General features: G+C 37.2%; 1 pseudogene; it reads right to left on the bottom strand.

Annotated features, from left to right (window-relative positions):
• Nucleotides 1-618: 618 nt before the first annotated feature.
• Nucleotides 619-1,021, bottom strand: LOC129666204 (60S ribosomal protein L32-like; annotated as a pseudogene).
• Between the last annotated feature and the right edge of the window lie 9,777 nt (nucleotides 1,022-10,798).

The raw sequence follows: 10,798 nt of genomic DNA, 5'->3' as shown, positions 1-10,798 counted from the left end.
AAAGATAGTCAGCATGCCTTCAGGAATAAAGATCGCATTCAGGCAGTGACCACTTGACCCTGAGAAGCAGTTGTGGATGCTGAAGACTGAGCCTTGCCTCCCCAAAGGCCACAGTCAATCTATTGCTGTTCAGAGTTACCTCTCTATCATTCTGTCCCTCATTCAAGAAGCAGAAGTAGCTTTTGACTTTGCTGATTCAGTTACAAGGGACCCTGAAGACTGGTTTGGATGAGAGGGGCATTAACCGACAGCTTCTCAGTTGGCATCCACTAATGTACAATAAATTGCCTCAAATTGTAAGAAAATATACTTCATTCAAATTCTGTTCCACATTCTTCATTGCCAAGTGATAACGTATTTATTCATTTTCAAACCATTTCTTTGATATTCCTCCTTTCTCATTGATATCTTCAATGTTTTATATATTGTTTTCTGATCACAGTTTTTAAAACAACTAAAATTTAAAGCATCTAAAAATCTAGTATTGTTGTTATATATAGTTACAAATGCTTTTTGCATAATTTAGTAGTTCTATAACAATCTTACGAGGTATTTATCTTTTTGTTGCAGTTTTCGTGGTTTTATTTTAAACACAAATAAAGCATGCACACAAGCCATCTATTCATTTTCTTCACTGCATAACGTTGTGTTTGGATTGGTGACTCTGGTGGCCAGCTGTGCTGCTCTAAGAGCCTTTTAGTTCTTGGAGAAAACATTGGAAGCAATCCCAGCGCAGTAATATTTGTTACACATCAGCAACACTTCCAGTTCCTTGACACAGTGGACCAGAAACTTCCGGAAGCAGCTAGGCAGCATGCGCTTGGTTTTCTTTTAGTTTTCCCCATAACCAATGTTGGGCATCAGGATCTGGCCCTTCAGTTTTTTAGAAACCTGTTGTCAATACCTCTAGGTTTCCTCCAGTTTCAGTTAATTTTGATGTAACGGTCTGACCGGTGCCGATAAACTTCTTGCTCATCTTTTTAATGATCTTGGGCTCCCTTAGAAGCCAGAGGGCAGCCATCATTCCACAAAAGAGACCCTAGCCTTCTGGTAGGTAGCGCCAAGGAAGAAGGAAGGGGCAACAGCATGCAAAGGTTAATGGAAAGGATGCTCAGGTCCTGGTAGGGAAAAAATTATCATTTTTAATTTCTAGATACAAAAGGAGAGTTTTAGGATCTTGAAAAAATTTTGAAGATTACATATATAAACAAAAGGTTCTATGCTTATACTCATATTGTCTCAAAGTTAGGATTTTCCTAGTGCTTTATGTTATCCTGCTTTAGTTTGATTTTGAAAAGCTAGAGCCTGCGATGAATTGTCTATTTCATTATATTTCATCCATTAATTATCACTCAGCTGTTATTTGGAGGCTTTCAGAGATACTGATACAAAGTCTTTTTTCTTCTTAGTTTGTGAAAGCTGAAGTTGATGCAACATATAAATTCTTATCAGCCTGCTCCTTGCTCACTGGCCTCTGGAGGGGCAACCTAGCCAGCCCACAGAGGAAAAGGATCCAGGCAGCCCTAATGGGTTATGATAGGCTAGGGTCAGACATCAGGGAAAGAGCACTTTCCCTATCAGTGGACTAGGGAAGAGGAATAGAGGAGGAAGAGGAAAGTGGGTGGTACTAGGAAGAGATGGGGGGGGGGCTACAACCTGGATGCAAAGTGAATAAATTGATAATAATAATAATAGCAATAATAATGATGATGATGATGATGAAAATCATTAGCATGTATGAATTTAAACTTTGTACCATTCTGTTTAATGATACTAACCAGTAATTTTCTTCTAAGATAGTATTAAAGAGTTGTTTCAAATAGTGAAGATTTCTTTTTTTATCCACTAAACTAAATTTAATATGAGATCACTGTTTCTTTTTTTTTTCCTTGGTGACCATCATTCTAGTTTTGGGAACTTCCTTCAGCTTACCTTCTTATACTTTGATACTATTTGGACTGGTGCTCTAAAAATACTTATATTCTATGATAATAATCTGCTTCAATAGAAATGGTTTAATAACTTTTATAAATACCAAATGTGGACAACAAAATAAATTATCTTATAAATACCAATAAAAAGTTTCATATTTCAGTGATTACTACAAGCAAAAAGCTCTTTAAAAATTTTTTTAGACACTACTTTTCTTCATTATTGCAGTAGCATTAGAATGCCTTGTGTATTCTATGTGTCTATTATGTCATCATAATGCTATCAATTCTTCATAGGCAGAAACTGCTTAACTTATCATGGCCTCCACATCATCTATGTTAGAATTGAGCCAACAAATAGACATTCAATAAGACAGTTGGCCCAGATCCTTTCTAACATGTACATTAATCTTCTTGTGGCCGACTCACTGATAAACTAAATCAGACATGGTCCATGGCCTCAAAGAGTTCATAACCAAGTTTTGTTTGAACAAGTGACAGAAGTTAGGAAGGAAAGCAAGGGCATTATGTAAGTAACTCTAGAGTGAAGGATTGATGCCAGCCACTTTATGTCAGCTCTTCTACACAAACTTCTAGCTATAAATCACAGCAAAGGAACTGAATTAAACTTGTCTGTTTAACCTGACAGTATCTAAAGAAACTGAAGTCATTAGAATCTGGAGAACAGCTTGATATCGGAGACTAACAGAACGGATACATAAACAAGACCCAACAATCTATTGCATACAAGAAACACACCTAAATCACAAAGATAGACATTAGCTGAGAGTAAAGGGCTGGAAGACAGTTTTCCAAGCAAATGGACCCAAGAAGCAAGCAGGAGTAGCCATTCTAATATCTAATAAAATAGATTTTCAACCAAAATTAATCAAAAGAGATAGAGAAGGACACTTCATACTCATCAAGGGAAAAATCCACCAGGAAGATATCACAATTCTGAACATCTATGCCCCAAATGCAAGGGCACCTACATTTGTAAAAGAAACTTTAATAAAACTTAAACCACACATAGACCCCCACACATTAATAGTGGGAGATTTTAACACCCCACTCTCAACAAAGAACCAGTCAACAAAACAGAAATTAAAGGTTTTTTTTTTTTTTTAAAGGTCTTTCACTTGCTTCGTAGATCACCGCAAGGTACTTTACGTTATCAGTGGCTATTGTGAAGGGTGTTGTTTTCCCGATTTTTTTTCCCGGCCTTTTTGTCTTTGGTATACAGGAGGGCTTCTGATATTTTTTAGTTGATTTTGTATCCTGCCACTTTGCTGAAGGTGTTTATCAGCTGAAGGAGTTTCCTGGTTGAATTTTTGGGGTCGCTCACACATACTATCATATCATCTGCGAAGAGTAACACTTTGATCTCTTCCTTTCCAATTTATATCCCCTTGATCTCCTTTAGTTGTCTTATTGCTCTGGTTAGGACTTCAAGAACTATGTTGAAGAGGTATGGAAGAGTGGGCAGCCTTGTCTTCTCCCTGATTTCAGTGGGATTGATTTAAGATTCTCTCCATTGAGTATGATGTTGGCTATAGGCTTGCTGTATATTGCCTTTACTATGTTTAGGTATGTGCCTTGTATCCCTGATCACTCCAAGACTTTAAACGTGAATGAGTGTTGGACTTTGTCATATGCTTTTTCGACATCTAAGGAGATGATCATGTGGTTTTTCTCTTTCAGATTGTTTATGTGGTGGATTACATTGAATGGATTTCCATATGTTGAACCACACTTTTATGCCTGGGATGAAGCCCACTTGGTCATGGTGGATGATATATTTGATGTGTTCTTGGATTCAGTTTGCAAGTATTTTATTGAGTATTTTTGCATCAATATTCATAAGACAGATATGTCTGAAGTTCTCTTTTTTTGTTGGGTCTTTGTCTAGTTTAGGTATCAAGGTGACTGTGGCTTCATAGAATGAGTTTGGTAATGTTCCTTCTGTTTTTTATATTGTGGAATAGTTTGGAGAGAATTGGAATTAGTACTTCTTTGAAGGTATGGTAGAATTCTGCACTGAAACCATCTGGTCCTGAGCTTTTTTTTAGAAGGGAGAATGTTGATGACTGTTTCTATTTCCTTGGGGGATATAAGACTACTCAATTTTTCTACCTGATCTTGGAGGATCAATGGAACTGAATAGAAGACCCAGAAATAAACCCACACACCTATGAATACTTTTTTGCAAAGAAGCCTAAACCATTCAATGGAAAAAAGACAGCATCTTCAACAAATGGTGCTCATCCAACTGGATGTCTACATGCAGAAAAATGAAAATAGATGCATATTTATCATCCTGAACAAAACTATAGTCCAAGTGGATCAAAGACCTCAACATAAAACCAGATACTCTAAATCGGTTAGAAGAAAAAAGTGGGGAAGAACCTTGAACTCATTGACACAGGAGACAACTTCCTGAACAGAACACAAACAGCACAGGCTCTAAGAGCAACAATCAATAAATGGGACCTCATGAAACTGAAAAGCTTCTGTAAAGCAAAAGGCACCGTCATCAGAACAAAATGACAGTCTACAGACTGGGAAAGGATCTTCACCAACCCTATATCTGACAGAGGGCTGATATCCAGCATATATAAAGAACTAAAGAAGTTAAAAAGCAATAAATCAAGTAATCCAATTAAAAAGTGAGATACAGAGCTTAACAGAGATTTCTCTGTAGAGGAATATAGAATGGCAGAGAAACACTTACTTAATCAGATGCTCAACATCCTTAGCCATCAGGGAGATGCAAATCAAAATGACCCTGAGATTTCACCTTACACCTATCAGAATGACTAAGTTGAATAACTCAAGTGACAACACATGCTGGAGAGGTTGTGGAGAAAGGGGAACCCTCCTCCACTGCTGGTGGGAATGTAAACTGTTACAACCACTTTGGAATTCATTCTGGCACTTTCTCAGACAATTAGGAATAGTTTCTCAAGACCCAGCTATACCACTCCTAGGCATATACCCAAAATTTGCTCAAGTACACAAGAACATTTGTTCAACTATGTTTGTAGCAGATTTATTTGTAATAGCCAGAACCTGGAAACAACCCAGATGCCCCTCAACTGAAGAATAGATACAGAAATTGTGGTATTCATGAAATTTGTGGAAATCATGAAATTTGCAGGCAAATGGTGGGATCTTGAAAAGATCATTCTGAGTGAGGTATCCCAGAAGGAAAAAGACACACATGGTATGTACTTACTCATATAGTCCTATAAGATATGATAAACATAATGAAATCTATACACCTAAAGAAGAAAAACAAGAAAAAGGAACTGGGGTAAGATGATCAATCCTCACTTAGAAAGAAAAATGGGAGGTGCATTGGATGTAGGAGAAAACAAGTAACAGGACATGAGCCTACAGCAGAGGGCCCCTGAAAGATTACCTACCTGTGTATCAAAGTAGATACTAAGACTCATAGCCAAACCTTCGGCAGAGTGCAGGGAATCATATGAAAAAGAGGGAGTTAGTATGATGTGGAAAGGATAGGAGCTCCACAAGGACCAAATATATCTAGGCACAGGGGTCTTTTCTGAGACTGACACTCCACCAAGGACCATGTATGGATATAATCTAGAACCTCTGCTCGGAAGAAGCCAGTCATAGCTCAGTAACCAATTGGTTTCCCATAGTAAGGAGAACAAGGACTATTTCTGACAGGAACTCAATGGCAGGATCTTTGACCTCCAGATCCCCCAAGGGAGGTGCAGTCCTGTTAGGCCACAGAGGAGGACTTCGCAGCCAGTCCTGAAGATACCTGATAAAACAGGGTCAGATGAAAGGGGAGGAGGTCCTCCCCAATCAGTGGACTTGGAAAGGGGCAGGGAGGAGATGAGGGAGGGATGGTTTGGGAGGGAATGAGGGAGCAGGATACAGTTGGGATACAGAGTTAATAAAATGTAACTAATAATAAAACTAACTAACTAACTAAATAAATAAATAAATAAATAAATAGAATCTGGAGAACAGTCATTTGGTGGTTGCTAACTCTATAACATCTTTTTCTTGAGCAACTTAAGAACTAGATTTGCTTTTGCTATTATTCTTGAGTTTGTTCTTGCTTGAATAAGCATGCCACTTCTTTTCATCTTTAGTACATTCAGTGGTGATAAATCACTACTCTGATGAACCATTTATTTTTGTGTAGGATTTTGCTTATTTTTGATGACATACCAGAGTCTGAAACCATGAGTGTATTCTCCCTCTGCAAATGTCAATGTAGAGATCTATTGGAAGAAAGAATAGGCCTCATATAATGGGGTTAATATTGATTTTCAATCTATTTAGATTGAGAAGTGCTCAGGAGACTAATAAAGCATACTTTGGGTTCTGATAACATACCCCAGAAATGTTTAATTAAGAAAGAAAATCCATTCTGAATGTTCAGTGTCATCTCATTGACTGGCGCTCACTCACCCTATGGAATAAAAAATGCAAAAATGCAAAAAAAAAAAAAGCAAAAGTCTGTCATTCCCCTCTCTTTGCTTCCTGGCTACCATTGTGAACTCTCTCTACTACTTTCCACATTAGATGGAAATCTCTAAAACTGTGAGCCAAAAAGTCCACAATTCCTCTTATTGTTCCTGTAGTTGATTTTCATAGCGACAAAGTCAACACACATAGTTATTATAAAATGAGAATATAGTTCTAGTTGTTTAGCCATGTTTTATGAACTAAAAGATTACTTCTATTTTTTCATGATAAGGCATCTATATTAGAAATAAATTTTGTTTAAGACAGATTTTTGAAGAAAGTCTACAACTAGAAAACTATACATAAATACTTGTTTCATTTAGTAACTTTTTTTTTATTAATTACACTTTATTCACTTTGTATCTCCCCATAAGCCCCTCCCTCCTCCCCTCCCAATCCCACCCTCCCTCCCCTTTCTTCACTCATGCCCCTCCCCAAGTCCACTGATAGGGGAGGTCCTCTTCTCCTTCCTTCTGATCATAGTCTATCAGATCACATCAGGAGTGGCTGCATTGTCATCTTCTGTGGCCTGGTAAGGCGGCTCCCCCACTCAGGGGGAGGTGATCAAAGAGCAGGCCAATCACATTATGTCAGAGGCAGTCCCTCTTCCCATTACTACATAACCCACTTGGACACTAAACTGCCATGGGCTACATCTGTGCAGGGGTTCTAGGTTATCTCCATGCCTGGTACTTGATTGGAGTATGAGTCTCTGGAAGACCCTTGTGTTCAAATTTTCTGTTTCTGTTGCTCTCCTTGTGGGGTTCCTGTCCCCTCCAGATCTTACTATTTCCCACTTCTTACCTAAGATTCCATGCACTCTGCCCAACAGTTGGCCATAATCTCATCATCTGCTTTGATAGTCTGCAGGGCAGGGCCTTTCAGAGGCTCTCTGTGGCAGGTTCTTAGGTTGTTTCCTGTTTTCTTCTTCTTCTGATGTCCATCCTCTTTGCCTTTCGGGATGGGGATTGAGTATTTTCACCTTAAACCCATCAGAATGGGCAAAATGAAAAACTCAAGTGACAACACATGCTGGAGAGGTTGTAGAGAAAGGGGAACCCTCCTCCAATGCTGGTGGGAATGTAAACTTGTACAACCACTCTGGAAATCAATCTGGCGCTTTCTCTGACAACTAGGAATAGCGCTTCCTCAAGATCCAGCCATACCACTCCTAGGCATATATCCAAAAGAGGATCATGTACACAATAAGGACATTTGCTTAACCATGTTTGTAGCAGCTTTATTTGTAATAGCCAGAAGTTGGAAACATCCCAGATGCCCCTCAACTGAAGAATGGATGCAGAAACTGTGGTACATCTACACAGTGGAATATTACTCAGCAATGAAAAATAAGGAAATCATGAAATTTGCAGGTAAATGGTGGGATCTGGAAAGGATCATCCTGAGTGAGCTGTCCCAGAAGAAGAAAGACACACACAGTATATACTCACTCATATAGACATATAACATAGGATAAACCTACTAAAATCTGTACATCTAAAGAAACTAATCAAGAGAGAGGACCCTGACTAAAACGCTCATTTAGTGGCTTTTAACCCCTGACTTGAAGCCAAAACTTTGATTGCTAAGCTAGAGATGTAGTGATAAACTACAATTCCCCAAATAATCTTTGCAAATGAGACCTAACTAACTTTAACAAAGGGGAATGAATGTATCAGTTAAACACAACTGGTCTCAATGTGATAAAATTTAAGACCTGTAGACTCTCAAAGTAGGTCTGCTAGAAAGCACGGTGCCGAGTTGCTATAAAAGTCTTTAAACAATTAAAGAAACAAGATGACTAAGGGCTCTTTAGTAAAAGGGGAAAAATAGCAACATCAAGTCTTTGAACTTTGATCAGAGAATCTTAATGAGCCAGATATTGATTTTGTTTATAAGCAGTCACAAGAGCCTAAACTGTGCTTAAGTAAAGTTGATGGGAAGAGATAAATAAGCAACATATTGAATTAAAATAAGAAAAGACTGTGTGCTTGGTATATGTGTCGAAACATTAATTATCAAGCATTATTGCAAAGGCTAGAAAAGACAATGATTTATAATGTCAAAGCTATTCTCATTTCTGAGTGTCAACATTTGATGTGAAATGTTAAGTGTTAGTCTAAATAAATACAGCCTATTCTTCTGTAAGTGTACATCCTGTGGTAATCTGATAGCATTCAAAATTTAAAATGTGGGCTTAAATTTTCTAAACAAATAGAATTTGGAAGGTTTCTGCACATGTTTTAATTTGAAGAACAATATTGTTACCTGCGTTCTGATTTTAATGATTTACGTAGTTTAATTAAAGAATCACTTTTAAGTAAGTATCTACAAAAACTGGTCACAAATCTCTTTTAGTGTTTTTTAATCATTCTTTTCTATCTTTTCTTTCTTTTTCCTTTTCTTTCTTTCTTTCTTTCTTTCTTTCTTTCTTTCTTTCTTTCTTTCTTTCTTTCTTTCTTTCTTCTTTCCTTTCATGCTTTTTTTGAAACATGATCTCACTAAGTGGTACTGATTTACTTGGAATTTGTTATGCACACCAGGATGGCCTTGAACTCCTTGTGCCTCTGCCTGCAGAAGGTGCTAGGATTAAAGGCATATGCTATTACTCCTGTCTCAAATACAATAATATAGTTTCATAAAATTTTATGTCAGAAATAATATTAGGACCCTGGGATATTAATGTGATATCCAAAAGATCCTGAATCTCATAGTGACATTTTTTACTATACTTTCTTTAGGTACTGGGGGGTGGGGGTGGGAGGTTGAGGCATTAGGGTATTATTATTCATGATATGATTAGGCAGCATTTTTTAAACTTTTAATCATAGTTCTATACAAAATGACAAATAAACTTACATATAATCCCAGTAAAAGCTTACATATGTACCTTCAAATGTAATTTTATAAAAAATAATGATCCACTTAACTAGAGCTTCTAAAACAGACGCTAAGAGGAAAAGAACAGGTTAGAAGAAAGGTTTCTGAGCAACAATATGGAAGTCCCGGGATAAGAGGAGATGCAGGTCTATCTAAGGTACAACAGAGTGTGTAGAGAGGAACTTTGGATGGAACCAGCTTTGATCATTGTGCATTTCAAAGAAGAATCAGCGAGTTCTCAAGATCAAAGAACTGGCTGCAGAAAGTCTTCATTTTTCTATGAAGAAGAGTGCCTTTGTATATCCTGCCTTGCTCAGTCCTTGGCTGAGAGAAGCTCTTGGGGTATGAGAGCTTTATGAGACCTCCCCCCGCCCGCCCCGCTTCTTTGAGACAGAGTTTTTATCTGTAGCCCTGGCTCTCCTGGAACTCACTCTGTAGATCAGGCTGGCCTTGAACTCACAAAGATCCACCTGCCTTTGCTTCCCTACTGCATGGATAAAAGACATGCACCACCACAGCCTGGCTATGAGAACATCTTAGTAGATTCTAGAAGGCAGTTGGATGGAAATTAATCTCCCACTGCAGATGATATGAGAGACATTCTCTCATTGTACTCTTGTTAATGTACCATGAGGTGGAAACTAAGGGTTTTAAGGAAAGTAACAGTCATGATTAATTTTTATTAAATAATTATCAAATATATTCATTTGACTTAATCTGTAGCTAATGAGTTAAAGTAGATTCCAATACCAAATTGAAAATTAGTTGAGTTTCCACACAGATCAAATACTGATATAGGGTGTTTATTAAAACTTACCATGAGCTGGATATGGAACTGAACAACTCATACTAATTCAATGTGTGTTATCTAATTCATATTTTAGGAAATTAAATCTAATTCAATATTTTAGGAAATTAAGTAACTTTACCCATTTGCCTAAATAGCAAGAATGTAACTTTCTATGCTCTTTTGAAAAATATACTTTACAATATGCATTTAGACATATAAGTTTGTACAAGGCTAGTAGTTGCAATTAGGTAATGTTCAAGGGGAGAACATCATTTCTATAGAAGGAGAAATATAAGGAATGCAGGAAAAACATCTCTTATTTATGGAAAAGTCCCCCTCCTTTGACTAAGGAAGTTTATCACTAATATTTTCCATTTCATTTTCTGGAAGGAATACAATGTAAAGCATAGAACACAAGTAGGAAATAAACACTCTCGAAATGTTTAAAGAGATTCAGGCAATAAAATAGCTGACTTCAGAACCATATTTCACATGCATTAAGGTTAGCTCAACATACTTGAAAAATCTATATTCGTTGATGAATTTTTCTACACCAGAATGATTTGTGTTAGTTGAAGGGAAGAAATCCTTATCATTTATTAATCAAATAAATTATATATACCTGAATATAGACAGGTAGAGTCAAAATGCAGAGAGTAAGTAATCATGGCATGGTATTCCTCAACTG

This window comes from Psammomys obesus, unplaced genomic scaffold, assembly GCF_907164565.1.
Source record: "Psammomys obesus unplaced genomic scaffold, mPsaObe1.curated_primary_1811, whole genome shotgun sequence".
NCBI classification, from domain to species: domain Eukaryota; kingdom Metazoa; phylum Chordata; class Mammalia; order Rodentia; family Muridae; genus Psammomys; species Psammomys obesus.
The sequence above is the reverse complement of the archived record's forward strand: the minus strand, read 5'-3'. Positions and strand labels throughout refer to the sequence as shown.